Consider the following 23088-nt stretch of genomic DNA (forward strand, 5'->3'; position numbering starts at 1 on the left):
GAGCAAGTGCCCCCAGAGCCATGCTGTGCTATGCAAGCTCCAGAGCCAGACTGCCTCACAACATTAACAAGAATAAACTTTTTAGAAGAGAGAAAGCTGAGAATGAGGCAGATTATAAATAAAAATGTTTTATAAACAACTCCTCCCCCTCCATCCACTGTGTCCTTGTTGTGAGACCCTTTGGCTCTAGGCCTGATCCTAGTTCAATAACTCAGTTGCTTTTTGGGGAGACTGAGATTTGCACAGTACTGAAGTCTGAACATTCCCCCTTTGGGTCTGATGGGAAAAAAAGTCTCATGACCCCTGGGGCCTGGCTTCTTCTGCTCCCTATTTTTCCCAGCTGTCTTCCTCTGTCTGCTCTGCTGCAGGCTCCTGGTTCTTTGTTGTCTTTCAGATCCTTTGCCTGCCCTACTTCACTCTCAGCAAAAGTGCCCCTCAGCTATGCACATTTGCTCGCTTTGGAGGCCTAGTCACTCCTTTCCTCAAAAAGGCTCCATGCAATCCAGCAAGAAGCCAACTGGAAAAACTCTCAATCTCCTTCTCAGCAATTTACCATAGTTTTTGGGTAGATGCAAGCATTCTTTAACAAAATAAAAAGCAAAGATACCAAATTAGCAGCATCCACCATGAACTTACTGAGATCTTCCATCACTTGACCTCTTTGAATCTGTGTTACCTGTGCTGAAGTCCTGAACATGTAACTTTAACCTGTGGCAGAGACACTTGTTCTGCACTGTCCTCTCCATATCCATCCTGTCCAGTGCATCTGGCAGATACCACAGCTTTCTTTATGCCCTCCCTCTAGCAGTGGTGTACATGCTGACCATATCTTTAAACTGCTGCCACAGAGCTCAAGTGGGTCTTTTTGGACATCAGCAACTCAGCTGATGAAATTCAACAAGAATGTCCCCTGTACAATTATGAAACATAGCCAAAGATTATCTTAGATGTTTGCTTTTGCAGACACTTCTCAATTTGAACTTTGCTTCACTTTTTGAGTTTGTACTTTGCTCCTATTTCATTTCAACAAGAAGCAACAACTTTTTCTCAAGTTTTAATAAAATTATCATCATTTGCATACCTAAGTGCCCCTACTCTGATGCTATATCCCTTCAGAATATCTCCAGAACTGCTTTTCATTCATTGAGTAATTCACTTACAAATCTTAACTTGTCAATACCTGTACAGAAATGTATCAGGCTTTTGAAGAGCAGACACTTAATTCACAATGACAATCAGGGTACTTTTGAATCTCATGAAATTGTTATCAAATGGAACAGTACATGCAACATTGTGAGTAGAGGAAGGAGTGTTAAAAATGCAAGGAAGACAAATGCATGGAGTGCATTTTTGAGATGAGTTATGAATTGTTGTCCTGCATCTGCCTAGCTCTCCAGCAATCATTAAATATGGGCACAATTCACCGACTATCTCCTGCAGCAAGCACTGAGAATCCCAAGCAGCCATTTTGGTCTCCTCTCTGAAGCATTTACTGAAATGACACATACTTTTAATGTGATAAAGACCAATTTTCACCACCAAGAAGTCAGTAATATTTTTTGTTCTGTGCTTGCCTTTGTTTTCCACTATGGCTTCATATTATGTTATATTTTATTAATGTCAAAAATGTAATTATTGAACTAGTCTGTTTAGAAAAACATGGTTTTTTTAAATTATTAATCCTGCTTATCTGCATGTGCTATCAACTAAACAATTAAAGCTATACATCTCTGTCAAAGTGCAGAATAATTCTCTCTCATAATCAAGGCAATGATGCAGTAATGTTCAGAAGACTAAAGCACACACAGAGGTTAAGATGTCTGCAATACCAGCCTTTGTTTAAGTACATCCAAGGAAGGAAATCAATATTCCTCAGGAGAGCATTTTGTTGGTACAGCTGCTGTTGCTAAGATTGGCTCAGTGTCATGTTCTCATTAATACAGTCTAATGGCAGCCCTAAGATTGAGAATGTGCAGACAGAAATAATGAATTTATACTAAAAACACAAAATGTAGAAATTCTAATTGCTTTGCCTGATTGGCTACTTTGTATCTTGAAAGGATCATGTTTATAAATTAGAGTTTAATAATATTTATGAATCACAAAATTAAGTCCTTCCTTGTAGCAGTCATTAACATGAAACCATTGCTGCTGCAGTTTGCCCTTTAAGAGCTTCAGCACAGAAAGCCTGGCATGCTCGAGAGCAGTTTTGCATTTTAGATCAAATTGTTACTATTGCAAGGAAAATGTTAGGGTTTCGTTATACAAGCATGTTTGCTAGCATTAAAATAACTCTTTGAATCCCACGTCTCTCAGAGGAAAAGACGTCTCTCAATGTGCATTCTGCAAAAGGAAACATCCCTTTCTATCAAGTGTTGTCAGTCCTCCTCTCTCTCTCCCCGAAGATGCACACTGCCCTGAATGTCCTTTGTCACTCAGCTGTTAGTTTCTCTGGCTGCACTCTGGAAGCCTGAGAAAAGCAGGCAAGAAACATGAAAAAAACTACTAGGGAAAAAAAAAACCAAAAACATAATGATGTGATAGGGAACATTAACAGAGAAAGATTAAAAAAAAACAAAAATGAAGACAGAACCGACATCCAGGCAGCACAGAGCTGACAGCCTCCAAATGATTCCTGATCAAACACAGGTTATAACCTCTAGAGAAAAACCTGTGGGAGAAATTTGACATCTGCCTCTGCAGAATGGCAGCATCTTAAAAAAAATAAAAAAAAAATAAAAACACCAAAACAACAACGACAAATAACAACCCCACACAAAAAACCAAAACAAAAAAACCCAAAACATAACAGACAAAAATACCTCACAAAACCAAACTTTGTTACAAGCCCAGATAATTAATTACAGTCTTGCAATGAGTTACACAAGCATCAAGCATAGAGGCAAGCATGATGTGCAAGCTGTATACATTGCAATCCTTCCTGCCCCATCCTTCCTTAGTTCTCAGCATCTGAAGGAGCCTGTGCTCTGTGTGATGCAGCACAGACACCTCTTGCCTCCAGTGGCCTCTGAGTCCTGTTTGACCTGAGTCTTGAACATCCTATAGCTCATACTGATAGGGGTAGTACCTCAGGTTTTACTGCCGTTTGTGCAAATTTTCTCCATTGCTACACAATGGATAAATCTGTAACCCAGTAAAGATTTTAATTAAAGCACAAAATTGTATCTTACTAAAAGTCCCAAACTGCATCATGTCTATGCCTGTCAACAGTGAGACACAAGTGCAAAGTCTGTGATGTAATTGTCTCCACACTCTTGATTAACACGGTGTTATTAGTGTCTGGTCCTCCTCCACCAATTATTTGACTTTCATAAAAATTTGTTTAGGGAATTATTGTATCAAGGATTATTCAATTTTTTTATTAGACAAGCTGAAATAAGGAAGTCTGAGAGTGCACAACTTGAGCAACCTGAATTAAGCTGCTTGGACATGTATACTACCTAAAGATTGGACTGCAATGCAGCGTGTGAGGCTCACTCAGGTGCTTAGTGGGCCTGCTTAGGTCTAAAGAAGGACAATGCGTGCCATCATCAGCTACATTTACAGGTGAATTTAAGCATCACTGTATCATTTCATATCACCTGACATTTCTGCATCCTGTCTCCAGTGCAAGGCTTCACAGCATTTTATACGCATGCACCCAGTCTCCCTATATAAGGAGGGAACTAAAACTCCAAAAGGAAGGCACAGAAAGGCAGCGCACTGAGCAGACAGCCAGCAGGAGTCATTAAGGACATGTGTATGTCTTACATTCCACTGCCTTTTACAAAATAGATATTATTTTGAACTGTAGAGCAGTATCTCTGGGTTTCACAGACATAGTCCTAAAGATCCTCCCTTTAAAATAGAAACTAAAAGTGATCTGGTCTTTTACTGGATGACTGAAAAAGGCTGTTTCTCTCATGCTCACACTTCTCACAGGGCAACTTGGTGCTTGAACAATCCTCACCGAGGATATTTTGCTTGGAAGTATCCTTTGTAAAGAATTAGAAATTGATGTTTATATCCCACTTCGATGTACACACACACTCCTCCATTATTTATTTCCTCCTGAACTAACAATGCTATGAAAAGGCTGGAGCTTCAACTGATGAGGCTGGGCATAACCATATCAGAAAGTACTTCATTTTAACAAATGGAAGGTTCCAGCTCTCTGTATGCTTACTGTGGGCACAGCAGTAGTCTTATTTTTCTAGATATCATTTATATGGAAAGAAATTAGATAACTATTGTCTTGAGCTGAACAATGGTCAAGCTCTCTGTATGCTTTACTGTGGGCACAGCAGTAGTCTTATTTTCCTAGATATCATTTATATGGAAAGAAATTAGATAATTATTGTCTTGAGCTGAACTATGGTCAAGGTGGGTGAAATCAGGAAACCATCAAACAAAAACCTCCTGACATTAGAACAAAGAGTTTTTGAGCATCTTATCACACAAAGGGGATCAGATTCTCTGTTTTACTGTATGTTTGTCAGGGCACAGCAAGAGACAGAATTCTGGGGAACCAGGGATGGACACAGCTGAGCAAGTCCACAGCTATGAGCCAGGTCCAAGGGCAAACCAGAAATCACCGTGAAGGCTGAGGTTTGGTGGAGCCCACAGCCAGAGCCATGGGGAGATGAGGACCAGTCCTGGGGGGCTGGCATGGGGTCCTGGGCTGTGGGAAGTGTGGCAAGCCCCAGGGGTTGGCAGGGATGGTCAGAGTTGGTGGTGCCCTCAGGGCTATGACAGTAACTTTCTTTTGTGAGGATTTTTGAGGAGAATTAAGAAATGTGCTTTCGCAAACAGGGAAGAGCATTGCTCACATCCTGACAGAACTCAGGCATGAGGCTCAGGAAGGGCTCACCAGCCGGGCAGAGACTCAGTGAAGCCATTCCTTGCCAAGTGGCACAAAGCCCAGCCTGCAGATCTCAGGTGATTCTGGGTTCAAGGGGCTCTTAAACAGAGTCCTGAGAACACTACTTCCTTCAGTCTTCTGCAGTCAAAGGGGCAGCTGAGGTCAAGCTCAGAGGCCAGCATGTCCATGAGCGCCACATCTGGATGCCCACCTGAAAGGTTTGAAGACTCGGCTCTTAGTAATTATATCTGCAAAAAGCACCAACAGAAATTGGCATGAGCACAAAGGAAGGGCCAATATGATTCAAACTGCCCCATTAAAACTGTGTCATAGGCATTTGTCAGGTTGGCAGCTGAAATAAAAGGACTTTTGGAACTGAGTTTCTATTGGTCATATATATTTAATGCATTTTAAAATATCCAAGACAAGAATCACAAGTCCAGACAGGCATATCTTGGTTCTTGTACTGTAATGTGGATGTCTTGGATATCCTTAGATTTCTTTGAATGCCTGTGTTTAGCAAACAGAACCAAGCCCTTAATATTTTAATATTCTCTCTACTTTAGGAAGGCATGTGTAAAACGAAGGTGGCAAATTATTGCAGAAGGCTTCTTGTAAAATTCATGTTTCTGAAGCTTGCAGATAGTTCAGTGTTTAAGATAACAATTGCTTTTGAAAAACCTAGTAATTTCTTCTTCTGTGTTTATCACAGAGTAACAGATGCAATAGAGATAAAAATAAAATACTGAAGAATTACCCATTCAACTTTTGGATCACACGTAATATTGGTTTTGACATATTTTATTTCCTCTTTGGGACTTGTGCACTTTTATTCTAATTCAAGTTTTACTCATTATGTTTGAGATTTCACATTTCATAGAATTTTGTTTAAGAAGGGGATAGTTTCTGGCACAATATTTTTAACTTAAAAATTAATGTTATGGAGTCTAAATTTACTTGAAAGTGCTTCAAATAATGTCTTCAAAGGATTGGAAAATAACTTTTTTTTTTTTTCACTTTTGCTAAGTGACAGACTATGAGAGAGGTATTTACAACAGTTTAGGTATAATAGATTAATGAGACTTATAGGCTTAAGTGAAAAAAACCAAAAAGCCTACACAAATGGGACAGTGACTTTGTCCAGTTTTTTCCCCTGATATAGATGAAAATTCAGTGATTCATTACTTATGAAGTAATGAACTTCTCTTCTACCAAGAAGAGACTGTGTGGAAGAAGTAGTCTGAACACACACAGATTGCTACCACTTGCTCATGAAACAGTAGGGCAAAAGATTTTGATGCAGAAAAATAACGCTTTTGTGACTAGGATTTTTTGAGTGAGTTCTACTTAGTTAGAAAGAGTGCTTTGGCCTGGCTGTTTACCCCGAGAAATGATTGGTGTGCTCAGTTGCCTTCAGTCCTTTTCATTTCATTGCGCTGTAGCTGGAGACAGACCACCTGCAGAGACACTAATCCAATCTAGGCAAATGTTACAAAGCAGAGTGACAGAATTGTGGCTGAATTATGCCTCTTAAAAGACAGAGCCCCATCAAGAGTGCTGAGGAAATTTACAAACTGCATTGCACTGGCCAGAGGCAGCCAGGCTAGGCAACTCAGGCTGCTGCCAGAAGTGCCTGGGGGATTAGGCTGAAAGGTGACCCCAAACTGCAGAGTTAAAAACAAAAAAAAAACCCAAAAAAACAAAAAACCAAACCAAAAAAAAAAAAAAAAAAAAAAACAAACAAAACCAAAAAACCCATGAAAAAAAAACAAAAAAAACCTACCAAAACCCCACCACAATCTAACAAACTAACAAAAAAACCAAAACAAAAATTAAAAAAAAAATATCAACAAAGAACAACAACCACAACAAGAAAGATGTGGATCTTTTAAGCTCACAGAGTATGTATCACTTAACTGGGATAAAAAGTGTTTTAAGAAAACCAAAGCAACCTGGTTAAACAAAGGCCCCAAAGTGTGAGCACACTTATTTAGAGGAAGAAGTGTTCGTACAGAGCAGAAGATGCAGGAGGTGCTAGTATATCAGCAAACTGGGACAGAGAGTGAGCCAGGCTACTTAACTGCAGCTTATGCTTACTTTTCCTATTGGAGTTTGTTGACATTGGGATAAAACAAGGAGAAATGCTGTCTTTTTGGAGGGGAGAGGGAAACCCCACAATATTGTACTTATCCCTGTTTACTTTTCCAGCACCATTGAAAATGCTGTAATAATGACACAAGACAAGTTAAACACATAAAGGCAGAGATAATCTGATTCATGGTCAGCAAGAAAAACGTCAGCAATTCCACAAGGCTTTGAGAATTCAGATCTATTAGACCATGATGTTCAATGCAGTAACAAGAAACATGGATTCTCAAGGTAGAATTCATGGGAGGGATTTTACATCTGCTGCCAAAGATCCCTGCAAAAGGCAGTTTCCCAAAAACAAACCAGAGTATCCACTTGTAAGATTGACAGAGAAAGGAACTCTTCAAGTTTTCAAGATGCCCGTTCATGACGTATTCCTTCACAATGACTCAAATTTGCAAGTGAATCCTTCTCAGGAGGTTAGTTACAAATTGTGACTAGCAACTAGAGAAGAAAGATAGCACCACACTGGTATCTGAGCAACCAGCAGAAAAAAATAAGTAATAAAAAGGAGATATTTGGAGGCAGCTGGCAAATAATAAAACCAAGTTCAATCAAGCACAACTTCTGAGGGTTATGAGTGCAATGATTCTAGAGGCATTAGAGCTTGAGTATGGTGGTTACCATCTTAATACATCCACCTGTACTGTGCAACTGTGCTCAAAGTGAGTATTTCTGGTATATCCAAATAAGCAAACAGGGCCTCATGAAGCAATTCTGTGATGGTTAAAAGCTATGAAAGTGTCCGCTCTATATCCTCACATAACCTTTGCTAGCTTGACAAAAAGACCTTGCAGCTCATCCTAAAGCATTGTCTCTGCTTGACAGAATGTAAAGCAGATTCGGAAACACCGATTACTGACTGGTTGCTTGATTGCAATTAGATAATGCAAAATTATTCTGCTGAAGAAAATTACTTGCAAAACAGCACTTACATGCAGGCATCATGGCCCTTCAGTCTCATCCTCTTCCCCAGGAGACAGTGGGGGACACATGGGCATGGCAAAGACCAAAGCAAGTCTTCTAGATCCAGGCCAGAGGCTGAGGGCTGCAGCTCAGTCCCAAGGTGAGGCAAGGGAGATGGACAACACAGGACTGCTGCTAGGAACAGCCTTTCAGTGGGCAAGTCAGAAACAGCACATGACTCCTACAGACAGCTTAACCAGACAAGACTATTCTGGATTTGCTCCAGAAAAGACTTTCTGTAGGAATGTCTGACAAATGAGAACTGCTGCTGTTTTTTCACTATTTCTGAGCAATCAGGGCTGTGCTTGTGTTAGCAAAGATCATTTCACAACTTCTTCCACAAGCCCTTTCTTTCCCTGTTAGTCTTCAATGTCTGCCTGCTGTCAGCTGTAGCTGCAAGTTCTTCATAACAGGGGCTGGGCCTGTTTGTGCATTGACTGATTGACAGAGGTCCCTGCATGTTCATGAAAAGTTAAAAAAAAATATATCAACAGCAGGCGCCAAGACCTTGAACTGATTTTTCTCTTAAAATACAAAGTAAACTTACTCTTCATATTAATTGGTTTGAAAAGGAAAAAAATTATAGAGAAAAAAAGCTGCCTTGGTGCTGATGAAGAAACAGTGTACAAAAGTGAATGACAGGTTCCAAGTGTTGGTAGGCACAATGAAGGCTGAAATTTAGAAGTGACTAAAAAAGTGTCCCGTGGCTTCATTAAGTTGATTTGATGTAGATGACACTGAAAAAAATACTATTTTATTGTATTTTTCTGGTCTTTTAAGTGTCTCCCTGAATAACTTCATTATTTTATTTATAGAAGAAGAATCTGAAAAAAAAAAACAACCAAGTGTCTGAAATGTCACATTATAAAGCTGAATGATCATATTTTCATTGGTCAGTGGATTTAATTGGAGGTAGTACATCTAGAGTCTTCAACTGAACAATTTAAAGCTGTTTGTTTCCTAAAGAATTATTTTATTGGTCTAGCTTACTACATTTTATAAAGACATACCAGAAATGTTCAGGAATTAATTTTCAGATGTTATGGTCCCACTCTTTTCCTAAAACCTTATACACCAAAACACCAATTTACCAGTGTGATTATGGACTTTGAAATAGAAGATATAAGCAGCAGGAGAGCTTCCTATTCTTGCTTTAAAGGATGGAATTTTGATTTCTTCCGCATGTAGGGCTATTTTCTATTAAATGCATGGTTATCTTCTTAAACATTATATAATTTGAAGCAACTGCAAGGATTTCAAACCCAATATTTTTAAGCTGGGCCTGTTTGTGCAGTTCTTTAAACGGCAATCATTTCTTTCAGATTCTGATAACCAGTGTTTTGCAGTAGCTTGTGTTCACTTAATGTTGTGTTAATCAACAAGGTGCAAGAAACTGGGTAAATTAGGTCTATGCTGCACTATATTCATTTAGTTTTGTGTCTCTATTCAATCAAATTTAATATCCTGTTTGAATGTTGCTTTTCATATCTCGTTCCAGCATTATCTTGAGATGCCAACGAATCAGTGATCAACTGATCTATAATTGATCTATCCATCCTATGCCACTGAAAAGTTATGTAGCTTCAACATGAAACTCTTGCAAATGCTACAATCAAACAAAATGAAAGGAGAATATATAATTAAACTGAAATGTTCTGCTGAGACCAGACTGAGACATTTCAGGTTTGCACATTCCCTGCTCTGTTTTGGCTGTGCAGAGATTTCAAAATCTGATGTACAGATGAGATGAACCAAGAATGGAACAGCACTGCCACAAATAAAATTACTTTTTTTCCCTGAGAAATCAAACCGTGTCCTACCATGGCCTGTCAGCCTGTCTACCACCAACAATGTTGTTCTGAGCACAGCATCCTCCACTGCCACTCCATGACTCAGTATTTTCATTTAATCTGATTTCATGCTCTGGCAGACTTTGCCACGTTTCCATATATTCAAATGCACCTGAAAATGCCTATTTCCTGCAAGACTTCTCAATAGCATCCAGAAAACACAGGATACAAATATAAAAATCCTTAGTGAAATGTGTGCCAGTAGCATTTTATCACAAGGCAAGCTTCTCTCCCTGTGGCTCTAACAATCAACAATGTAAGCATGAGGTGTTTCTGAATACCCACAATCTGCTCATTTAAAGGAGGACATGACTGTTTTGGCTGATTCACTCCATTGTTGGATTGTGAACCCCTCAGGATCACACAGTAATGAGTCAGTCATTTGTAAACAGGAGAGAAAAAAACCCAAATGAATAGAGGTTCATTCTTGTGATCAAAAGCCTCAAAGAAACCATGCAAAAGGAGCATAATTATTTATTGAACAAAACTTATAACATGATCTTTCCTGTACAACCTTGGCAGTGCCTGCAGCTGGCCTTACTCACTATTGAAGTAAGAAATAATTTACACCTCACAAAAAGAAATACACACTTTGGATCCTCCCATTGGGAAAAGAGGAGGAGCTATATGTTCACTTTTTTCTGAAGGACTGCATCATGGACACTGTTTTATCAAAGACAGAGACATGATTTTAGGTATATTTCATGAGCAAAAAATAATGTATTGGATTTTCAGATCTGAGCACTGAAACATCACAGGACAACTTAAAGTAGAGAATTACATGCTTACTACAAGCAGAATCAGGCTGTGGGGGCTTTAAAAAATAACACTGCTAAGAAAAGATTTTTGCAAACACAAAGCTAATGAGACTAATTGGTATTATGTCAGTGTATTGTCTTTTGGCAGTGGTGGTTTGGTTTTCCTGGGCTCAGAGCCCAGTTTCTGTTTAATTTTCTGTAAGGTTTCATAGCAGCCTAGACATACAGAGCTGGCTTGCTTGCAAATAACCACATATCTCAGTATACATATTGATTAGAATTTAAACACACCCAGCAGCCTGTTGGATGGACCTGCTTAGGACATTCTTATCAGAAAATTCTCTTCTTCAAACTAAAGAGAATTTTTCCTATGAACGAAATTATAAAGTATACCAAAAAGAAGCTAGATGGAGTTAAAAATTAAAGATTTATTTCACACATTAAAAACACACTGACACATTATTATGACTTTGAGCCCAAATCCTCTCTCAGTTCTGAACAATTTTGTATGTCTGCAGTGACCTTGAAGCTTTATTGGGTCTAAAGCAGGATATTAAACTCCATCAAAGAATTTTTTTCTAGGATGCCAGCAGTCCTCTAGGTTTGCACTCTCCCAGATGTCTTGCTAGAGGCAAAGGCTCTAGGAGGGGAGTTTCCTGAGGCACTGCATTTCCCAGAGTGTTCAGGTCAACTCACAGAGTATTAGCTCAGACCCAAATGGACTTTAGTGCCTTTTATCCAGTGTTACTCCTAAGCTAATGAGCCTCGTGGAGATAATAAGGTCACAGCAGAAATGTTGAACTTCCTGTGGAAGCAGCCCTAGGGTCAGCTCCCACTGCCCTCCACACTTTCATTGCCACTTGGTGTGGCACAAGCCTGACTGCTCTGCATCTGCACAAGTCTTTAGGTCTGTATTTACCTGCAGTTCTATGTGTAGCTCAAGACAACAGAACTGAGAGGTCTACACCCAGTTCTACACCTCCTTGAAAATTTTGCCCATTATTTATATTAAAAGGTGAATATATCCCTCAATAGTGCATTTATGTTTACATATACTCATCTTTTTCTAAAAGCTCATTGATTCAAAGCAGGCTAGACTGTGCAATTAAATTTAGGTGAGGGATGAAAAATAATGAGTGTTTAAATATCTGGTTACTGTAGCTGTACAGGTCTTGTGCTTGCACCCTGTGAAAGGTATCTTTTTGAAATTTTCTTTCCAGAAAAAGTTAACAGAATGACATTAGGGTTATTGGAATTGTTCATAGCAAGAAATACAGATGAGGTTTTGCGAGCAATATTTGTATTTGTTCAGTCACAGAGTGCACTTTGACAAGTGCAAGAAAGTAATGCGAGTCCCAGTTACAAAATATAAAGATAATATTTCTAATAGATACAAAGTTACAATTATGACATGGATGAAACTAAAGACTTTTGATCTGCTAAGGCTGTTTATGGAAGCAGGGAAAAGTTGCTACATATAAATGTATTCAAACTGTTATGGTCCATATCACTCCAAATCATTTGGAATGAATGGTCTTGTGAGACCCCACCTGGAGTACTGCATCTGTGGCTGGGGTCCTCAGCAAAAGCAAGGCATGGACCTGCTGGAGTGAGGCCAGAAGAAGGCCACAGAAATGACTAGAGGGATGGAGCACCTGTGCTCCAAATACAGGCTGAGAGGCCTGGGGTTGCTCAGCCTGGAGAAGTCTCTGGCTGACACCGTACCGCAGATGTTCAGTGCTTGAAGGGGGCTTAAAAAAGGAGAGCAGGAGGGACTTTTTACATGGGCAGATAGTGACTGGACAAGGGGTAATGAATTTAAACTCAAAGAAGAGAGATTTAGATTAGATGTTAGGAAGAAATTCTTCATTGTGAGGATGGTGAGGCATTGGAACAGGCTGCCCAGGTAAATTGTAGATGTCCCACCCCTTGGAGTGTACAAGGCCAGGTCGGATCAGGCCCTGAGCAAAATGATCTATTGTGTGGCATCCTGGCACATCATCTTCAGATCTTTAAGGTCCCCTCCAACCCAAGATAATCTATGATTTAGGTGGCTGTGATTTTGGTCACATTAAAATTGTTTATTTGTCTTTTCCTTTCCCCTTTGCCCACCATGTCTGCTCATTTGTTTCATATCATCCCTCAGTGACTGCTTAGAGTAGAATCCATTAGAGTCAGGCATTGCATTGGGTCTCCTTTATAAGGATTTTCTGTTATTCCACTTTGGTTTGGCCAGTGTTGGGCCCTATAATCAAACACATCATCCAATATATTATGCACAAGTATCTTTGTTACAGCTGTTTAGAGCATCCTGACCTCTGATTTCCCTTTTCTATTAATTGAAGTTACAATAATTGTATATGAAAATAATGGAGTAATGTGGTGAAAATGAAGGAGGAAAAATACTCATTCATTTTTTTCTTGCCGAGAGAGACTTCTAGGACCATTATTAGTGTATAAAGACAATGATTTCTCCTCTGCACTAGCTTTTATCACACAAAGTCACCTTCAAGTCACACAGCAGAGAAGAAAACCCTTAAACTAAAACACTTGTGCATCAATATAGTTTGATTTGAAATGTGGCAGTTTGAGATCATTATCCCAGAGCTGCACTCTGATCCAGCATCCCTGTCTTCATCTTGCAATACTAAATTTAAAAAAGAAAAAAGAAAAAAAAGAAAGAAAGAAAGAAAAAAAAAGAAAGAAGAAACCAGAGCATTTAAATAAGGTCTTCAGACTATTATTTCTATAAGGCTATCATATAATACAGTAAAGTATGCTTCTACTATAATATTACTATAAAATTATTATATATAAAGTATATTATGATATGCTTCTACTAAATCACATTAAAACTTTCCTAATAGACCCAAGGGATTGTCTCTTGCTTGAATATCAAACTCAGATATCTTTCCTGATGGATGTGTTTTCATCCTAAAATTATACATGAGAGACAAATTGTTGTCACAGATTTTGGCACTGATTGTGTCAGAGAAAGACAAAATGGCTTCAGTGGGTTCATGACACCCAAAACAATGATAGGCAGATAAAAATAAGAGCAGTGAGGGATAAAATACATTGGGTCAGTAGCAACCAAGGGTCATTAAGCACATCACTGCCCACATAATGTATAGTCATCCAGACAATTAAATTTACCATTACAATTAGTTCTAATTGTCCCCATTGTTGACAGCCTCAGCAAAGAAACCAGAGAGTGAATTACATGGTGAGCATACCACAGGGCACTGTAGACACACACTGGCAAAAACCTTGCTTTGCTAATGTGTTCCTGTAGTTTTTCTATTGAGTAGATTTCTATTTCTATTGCACAATCAGCAATCAATTAAAATACAATTAAAAATAAAAATAGAACTTTAAAAGCTCAACATCCTGCTAGTTGAAAGGCTTTTGGGTTTTTTTTTTCTCTCCTCTCATTTCAAAATCTTAGATAAATTCAATTGCCAAAATCCCAGGGTGGGGAAGGAATAAAAAAGTATGTTATTTTTGTCAAAATGTATGCACTCTCAAATGAAGCTTCACAGACTGCTTAAACTGATAGGCAGGTGAAAAAGTTTGTCTAGTTCTCACTTTCTTGATGCTTTACCCTTGAGCAGCTCTGTTGAAAGAAAAACTAGAAAAGTGAAGTATTTTGAAGATATGCATCAGCAAACATATAAAAGAATTAGATCCTTTATTAGGCACTTTCTGAATTTATGACTCACAGAGATTTTAGGGGTGGACTGTCTGCTCTGTGGAGATTTTATTTCATTTTTTCCCTTTTAACATTAGAGGAAACCTAAAATAGGAAATGTCTGCTATAAAATATAATGAAAAGCTAAGGTCTTGACTCTAAATTGATTACTTCATCCTATAGCAAGTGCACTTCACTTTTATCTTGTTTGGTATAAAGATGTGTTTCAGTTAAAGAAATTTCCTGTTATTCATAATTTAATAGTGTTTTGGGGCATCATGGTGACATCTAAATTTTGTAAAAACATATAGGTCTTATCACTTCTTGTATCATCTCAAATTAAAATCCTGTCAAAATCATGTGGTCATAATCTCAAGTAAAGAAAATCAGTTCTTTTTTTCTTGCTTGTTCAGCTTTATTGATTGTCACAGATTATTGACTCCACATCATGGATACCATGTCAACAATAAAATTTAAAATATTATTTATTACTATAAAATGGTGTTGCCTTTGTAAAGGATTTTAAGTCTTCCTGTGTCAGAGTCTGATACTGATATCCAGAAGAAGGAACAGTTCACTTTTGGTGCAGTTTACCACAAGATGCTATTTTATTACATGTGACAGCTACACAGTGCAGCATCTTTTCAAGCAGAACTGTTTACTTTATTTTTTAATCAATAAACTGCTATACTGGCACTAACTCAACTTTATTGTTCGTGGATTTGTTCTCACCTTACAAGTGATTACACCAGGACTAAAGCATTTGGGAAGTCAGCATTACTGACTTTGCTTTGCAGGATCAGTCCTAAGACAGTAAACAACACTTCCAGAGCCGTGAATATGGCATCTTCCTCCAGAACTAAATTCACATAATAAAAGCAAATTGGAATAAAATATGGGCTCGGTATTCCCTGCAAATATAATTCAGCTCTGTGTAATATTTTTAGAAGGACTCTAGTTTTACTGATATTGAACAGTCTTTGGTGGTTGGGCTGTACCATATATGTAATGAGTAATTATGATTGAAAGAAAAGGATAGACATTAACACACTGAGTTTTATCCTCTTCTGGGCTATAGAACTAGCTGTTCCAAACTTCCAAACTAAGAATGCATTAGTGTGATGGTTATGAACACCGATGATGTAACTAAGGATTGACTTTCTCTTCCTCCAAAAGTAAAATTCTCCTAAGCTAAAGATGAAAAATCATAAGCAAAAAATAAAACAAGAACAAATTATATTGTCTCCTGGCAGCCTTGTTTCCTTGTATTAAAATACTAGCTGGATGATTCCCAGAATTAAAAGATATGTCATTTGAGTAGTGATTTCACTATTTTAAGCCTGAAAAAGCTGACTTCACCATACAGGCATGCAACCCAAAAATCATGGTACTGAAACAGTGTCAAAAAAGTGATGCATAAGGTCTTAGTTATTTTTAAGTTCTTCAAGGTCTTGATTAATGTTGCATTCTTTAATAGGGTCCCCTATGTTTGTATTGCTTTCAATTGATATCGGCTGTGAGTGGACCTGTACAAAGGTTGATAGAGGATGTACTGAGGCCTGTTACACTCTGCTCCCTTGTCTCACTTTTCCTGTCTAGAGACAGTAACAACTTTCATTTCCTGGTTTAGCAATTGGAATGAGCTGTTCATTAGATAAGGATCAATCTCTTTCAGTCAGGCAGTGTGAACATCTACAAATTCAGGGTGTAGAAAAGTAGAACAGTATTCAAGAAGCTGATGTTTTAAAGGATATTTATGTTTGGAAAGAGCTATTTTCTTCTGTAAAAAATGGAAAGGTGATTTTGAAAGGCAAAACACATTAATTAGGTCAAGAAAAGTTAGTCTTGATCTCAGGTGCATTTGCAATAGTAAACACAGTCATTTCCACAGGGTTCTAAATCTTTCGTCAAGAAAAGGTGAATGCAACCAACAATGCTACCAATGCTATCTGGTAGCACAGTTGGTTGCATTCACCTTTTCTTGACTGAAGATGATATCCTACCAACCCATTGTTGGTACCTGGATACCAGATAGACCATTTTGTTAAACTGAAAAAGAAGGAGTTTTATGCAGAAAAAGGATGCATCATTTCACTTTTAAAGATGGACCTCCAAGAAGATGAGGCCTATATGAATTTTTTTCCTAAAAAATGTACATAATCTCTAGATCTGGGGAAGGAAATCAATTAGAAATTCTAATATAATTATTATGTGTGATAGTATGTGTCATGCCTTTTCGTTTGCTTATTTAATTACAGTTCCAAATTAGCATTATCTTTTACAAAAGCAAAATTAAATAATTTGGAAATTTTATAGAACAGGTGCATTAATTATTCACCTCAGTCCATCAGGTTTATCAGTGTCTATTTACCTAAAAAATATCAGAGAAAAAGCAGTGTCAAAACTTAATTATTTTTTGCAGCTTCTTCCAGAATTCAGTCTAATTTTTCTTCAGTGTCAAAACAAAAACATAATAGATTCTTGAAAAGAAATTGTGAAGTAAGTGATTTATCATGATTATAGATTCTTGAAAAGAAATTGTGAAGTAAGTGATTTATCATGATTTTTTGATATTTAGATCATGATCTCCAAATTTAACAACAAGTTCCTACATTAAGGGAAATTAAACTACCTGTATTTGTCCATTCAGCATAAGGCTGATTTGTAATACCTGTATAGCCAGAAACCACTGACCTATTTTGCTGGAAATGCAGCCAACTTGAATATAATTCTACTGTTAGAAAGCGTGGTTAATAAGATGTTTGTATCTTGATGTATTCCACTTGTCTAGTGCTACTGTGTTCTCCTCTGCCGTGGTGCAAATTGCACTTTCCCTCAGAGCAGGAACTTCTGTATCCTCTCTATTTTTTCCCCAGCAATTTGAGTGTGTATCCTAGGCAACAGCAAGAAATTTTACTCCCACTTTTCTAAATTGTCCACCTTATCATTAGAAATAAATCAAAGTAAAACTGTGCCCACTAGACAAGGGACTGCATTTTTATCTTTGAGATGACAACAGTTCAAGTATGATGGAAGGTGCAATGCAAAGGAAATATAAATTAGTGTTTTATTTTCTACCAGAGGGAGTTTTCTTTGGCCCACAGTCACATCTCATCATGACTGTACTATAACTTTGAGTAGGGTAGAGAGATGTGCAAAAATGTTCAAACCTCAAGCACAAATTACAGTGCTTTGAATTTCTTTGATCACTTATTTCCAAGGGTTCTGTAAACATTAATTACTACCCAACTCTCAGATAGGCAGTGAGTATATTTACAATCTGACAGCCCCTCACCAATTTCAGAGGGGTCTTTTCCCAAACAAAAAGAGAATATTCGAACCAATTTCCATCATCTGTCTATCAAAGTCAGGAAATTCTGCTTCAAGAAACTGCAATGTGGTCACTTCCCATGAAAGCCAGGACAACAAATTGTGTAGCCAAATTCAGTAATGCAACCTAGATCAACCATGCATCAATTAACAATAGAGTTTGCATCTTGTAACATGTAAGACCCAGACAATGTTTACTCATATTTTCACACACCTTAACATTTTTGTTTATTTGATTGCTGGGATTTTTTTAAAATTTGTTTTGAGTTTGGAAAGCCTTGCCCTAAATGTACAGTCATGTTCCACTTTACTGCGATGTGAAATGTAAGTGACTGCACCAGAATTAAACTGACATCTAACAGACAGATGCAATCCAGCACCTATGCTTTGGAATCACCCTGGAAGAAGCCATGCAGTTCTGAAGACTTTGCATGTAGGTCTGAAGCTGACCAGTAATTGCTAATCTTTTTACTACAAGAGGATATCTTTAAAAATTATGGGAAGAATATGGGCTTCCATTTATTTCTCCCAATGAATAAGGTAATTTGTCTCTCTATATTTAGCAAGTAAGATGCAAACCTTTCATTCTCAATGTTTGCAAATCTTAATCAAGCTGATAGCAGATTTATTGATGTCATGTCATATATTCTTACAAGACTGTATGCCAAGGAATAGGCAAACGTGTTTTTAGTGGGATGATTCACTAGCTCTAAACACATTGAATTTGCACAACTGTGGCTAGAAATTTGTCAGAACAATCAAGAAACTATATTCTGTAAGTCACAGAAGAAAAAAGAATCTATTTCAACCTACTGTAGTCACATAAAGCTGCTGAGGCAAGATTTTGTTTCTTGAGCCTGACCCTTAACAGAGTATCAGGCATATATTGAGCAAAATATTGAAAAATATATAGATACATTCAGTGTGAAATAGGAAGGTCAGTAAAGGATTATAAGCTCAAGTTATGACCCATGCTTTTAGATAAAATGGACTTCCAAAAACTGTTTTCTTATATCCTTTGCAAATGCTCAGAATCAGGCAGGCCAAGAGCTGGTAAGTGTTCTTATAGTGATGAGTGCCTTTGCATCAGAGCACCATGCTCCAGCCAGCACACTTGCCATGCAGCAGAGCATTTAATCTTTTACACAGTTCATCTCTAAGAGTAATCCTTCTGGTTTATTAATTACTTCCACGTCACAGATATGATTCATTGAGAGGAATTGCTCAGGCATGTCAAGTTGCAGAGATTTGCTTGCAGTAATATTTTTCTGCCACTGTTAAATCTCTACATGTCATTAATCAAATTATGCAACAATGGAAGCAGATTTTCAAAATTGCTCAAATAATAAACAAGGACAGAATTTTAAAGTAGTCCCACAGTGAGATTTTGAGATAGATCATGAAAAACCTTGCTAGTAGAGTGGGGCCCCTGAAAGGCTCTAACCACTCACTTCAGAGCCTCAATTGCTGCAAAGATCCTTGAAAACCTGGCACAAAAGTGAAGATGAGTAACTTCTGGAAATCTGTTCTATGAGAACAGTTATTCCTTAAGCCAGAAAATTAAAATGGATTGAGAAGCACTGTGATCTAATACTAGCTCATTTTGCAAATTATTTTTTGGAAAATAGAGCTTCCTGGCAACACCATCTGACATAAAAATCACTTGATATGTGTGATGCAACAACTGCATAAACCCACCACAAATCTCTATCATAACACTCTTTAGAGACATGCAGAAACATTTTGGGGAGCACTCTGTGAAATCATGCAAATGGCCCAAATTTGAAAGCATATAAGATGATTTTAAATAAATTTTTATGGATTAATTTTTCCTTATGTTTCTTTGCTATGCTTTCATTATTTGAAATATTTTCCATCCTAGAATGTATTTTGAGTCAGATGCTGAAGTTTTATATGTAGTTTAATTTTTTGATGATAGTTTCATATTTAGGTTCTTTTAAGAAATACTTTGAGATTTTTCATGACAAGCACTTGACAATGTTTTCATTTGTGCAATATTTGAAAGATATCTGAGCTGCAAGAAGAAGAAAGAATAAGCTCCATTTTTCTTTCTTAAATTCCTCATTCTTAAAGAACTGTTTTGCACTTTGAGATGTTATTAAGGACTTTTCAGGATACACCACCACATACTGTAAATATTATCTGCATTCCAATCTCAAATCACACGTCTTTTGAAGACATAGAAATCGCTCTTGTTGATTATGTATTTTCTAAAGGAGAAATTGAAAACAAAAGAAATATGTATCACAAAAAATCTCTCTGATTAGTTCTACACTTAAAAACATCTAGTCTGATTAGCTAATATTCTTCTTATGGTTTTATTTTTAAACAAGTTAAAAATTCTACTACAGTCATGTGAAAGTACAGACCAGTCACAAGACCATTACATATCAAGGAGAATGGTTATGCAAGTAATGTATTGTTTGATAAAAGCCCCAAAGCAAAGTGCTGTGTGTATTTCTGCCTTATACTAGGTTAGAATTTTAAATCATAACTCCCTCTTTGTCTGATAACACAGATGAAAAAAATTCTTTGATTAATACATAGGGATGCAACTACCTTTTTTAATACAGCAAGAGATGTTTTTCTTTTGAAAATATGCTTCTTGCCATATAGGATCAACAAGAAATATACAGAGGTGAAAAGGAATAAAATATATTTTTGAAATTCATTCATTCAAGAAACAAACTAAAATTGCAGTTTCTTTTCCATCTTTTTCTTTCAAACTCATTTATTGCTGATAAAATGAAGCAGACAGAACCAAATCAGTAACTCCATAGTCAGCTGTGTCAGAGGAAATTCAAACCTGACTTCATTGTTCAAAAACATGCCTCAACCTGTTTACCTGTCTCTGAGGTAAAAGAGTAAATGAAAGCTTCTATTTTGGTCACTGGCCTTTCTGGGGCTGACAGCAACCATGGCAATTTGCTTCTATGAACTGTGAGTCATACAGGCTTATAGGATGATGTTCAAGCAATTCAACTTTGTGCTCCTCAGACTTTTTGTCTGTGTTATGACTGATGTCTCAAACTGTATTTAAAACATGACCCCTAAATCCATGTGAGACCCATCTAAGTCACTGCTCCCAACAAGCTGAAGGCATTGGTCACTGTTTTGGACACACTCAGATGGTGAGACTTTGTGAATCTGTTCTTACAACAAATTTGTAGGGTGCCTGAAGCATGGGGCTATAGGCACCAGGATAATTTGTCTCAACAAGAATAAAATGCAGTGATATAATCCCACTCTTCTATAGAGACAAAAGGAATGTGAAAGAGAGGAAAGAATGTCAGTCCCATTCTTTTGTTCCCTCAGATAGTGCAAGGAAATTGCCTTCCAAACTGGAAGGTTCAGGTTACTCAAAGCTATTTTTTTTTTCATAGGGAATCTTTTGAAATTCCAAGATGCTCTGTAACTTGATTCTGTGTCTAGGCACTTAATTTCTATTTCCTGTCACTTCCATATTGCAGGAACACTACCCAGGTAGTTCCCTGTGTCTTAGTACTATCTGAGTATGCTGACATAAGGTATTACTGCCTCCTCACAAGCTGAGCATCCATGTGTTTATCATCCTTTATTTCTCTTAACTACTGTGTTGAAAAACACTTTACACTGAGTTTCATACCTAACAGAGTATTCAAAGGTCTAGTATAAACCAAACTCTGAAGCTGTCATAGTAGGACCCTCAAGATCCCTTTTTTCTCTGCTTGCTAGATACCCACATTACAGAAAATATTCTGTATACTTTTTTTAGATATAGCCTGCTCAGATGACAGCTGGTCACTGAAGTGTACAGATCTCCTGCAGAAGCAGCCAAAATATTCATGAAGATTGCTATATTCTTGTTTCCAGCCAGGAAGCACAGAGACTTGAATACTTCGGAGTTACCTAACCATCACATTTTTCTGAGGGCGTATTTCTCTGTCTTTTCTCTTTCTTTTTGTAAGCATTGGTCTATTGAAGCATGAATCCTGATTGCCAGCTTTCTTCTTGTTCCTCTCCATTCTTTGTCATGGGCAAATCTAGCTGACTTAGTAGCACAACAGAACTTTTCTCTTGTTAACCTTCTACCAATTATGCTTTGCCACTCAAAATCTCTTCTTAAAAGATATAGCAAATTCCACCTGAAACTGACTTTTCTAGTTTTGAACTGCTGGATTCAGACCTGCCCTTTTTCTTCGATTACATAACTCACTTATGTGACTTGCAATTGTTTCTCCACAAAACTTCATCGCAAGTCTAAAGCCTCCATTCACAGAGGGACAAAGGACATCAGGTGGGCTATGGAAAAACTGCACTGCACAGTGATTGGGTATTCCAGAAACCCAGACTTGGATGACTGAATTTTCTGCAGCACTACCAGAAATGTATTTTAAAAGCAAAATTATTTTGTAATGGGAGGATAATGGAAATGGGAGGAAAAGAAAGTAAAAATGGAAATTTTTAAGATAATAGTCTGAAAGTTCTAGGTCTGATACATTAAAACAGCAAAATAGGAACATTAAGAAGACAGTATTTGCAACCAGTTTCAGAAAAGCTGAGTAGCTGTGTGTGTGGTAAAAAGGAATTTATTTTCTGTTTTTTGTTTTTTCTCCCAATGAAAAATATTTAACGTGCCTTGTATAAAAGGGGTTGGGGAACCACTATAACTTGAAAAGGTCTTAAATTTCACAAGACAAAAACATGTAATCTGAACCTACTCACCCACTGGATTCCCCATTCCTAAAGTTGAAGAGAAATGACCCCAGAAGTCTAGCAGTTTAGGAAAGGAAAAATAATCATTTCATTCTGACTAGAAAGACATATTGCATATATGAAATAAATTAGACTAAAAGTGCCAGGACTTCAAATTTAATGGCAAGGAAAAAACTTCTTCATTTCAAGGAGAAGAGGAAGTTATTTCTTAAGCAGAGAAGAAATTCAAAGTAGATTACTGCAGGCTCTTCGACAGCTAAAGTAAACCAAGCACTTAAAAGTGATGCAAATACAGAAATAAAGCTGAAAAAATTGTGAAATATATATATGCTCTGAATATCCTCAGCATAAAAAAATTAATCACTGTGAATTTCAGCCATTTGTATTTTTGCACACTAAAATGATCTAAGAAAAGGTAGATTTTATATAATGGTGTTACTGTATAAAAACTTCTTTTTCTTTCTTTCTAACATTGCAAGTTAGCTGCAAAAGCAAGACTTTCAACTTTTTTAAGCAGTGACATCTGAAAAGTAAGCTTTTCAGGAAATACATGCTTTCATACCACTTTTGAGTGCAGGAGTGCTTCTGCTGATAAAATTGCCATTGGAAGAAAAAGAGGTCTGAAGGAATTTGAATGTGAGGTTCTGGTTTTGCAGTAAAAGCTGTGTGAATATAGGTGGCAGTCATAATATTTCCTAAAGGAGTGGTCCAGCATGACCCTGAAATGCAGACTTTAGTTTTTTTCTGCTTAGCACAAAGCCTCCTTCG

This window comes from Molothrus ater, chromosome 1 (genome assembly GCF_012460135.2).
Source record: "Molothrus ater isolate BHLD 08-10-18 breed brown headed cowbird chromosome 1, BPBGC_Mater_1.1, whole genome shotgun sequence".
Lineage (NCBI taxonomy): Eukaryota > Metazoa > Chordata > Aves > Passeriformes > Icteridae > Molothrus > Molothrus ater.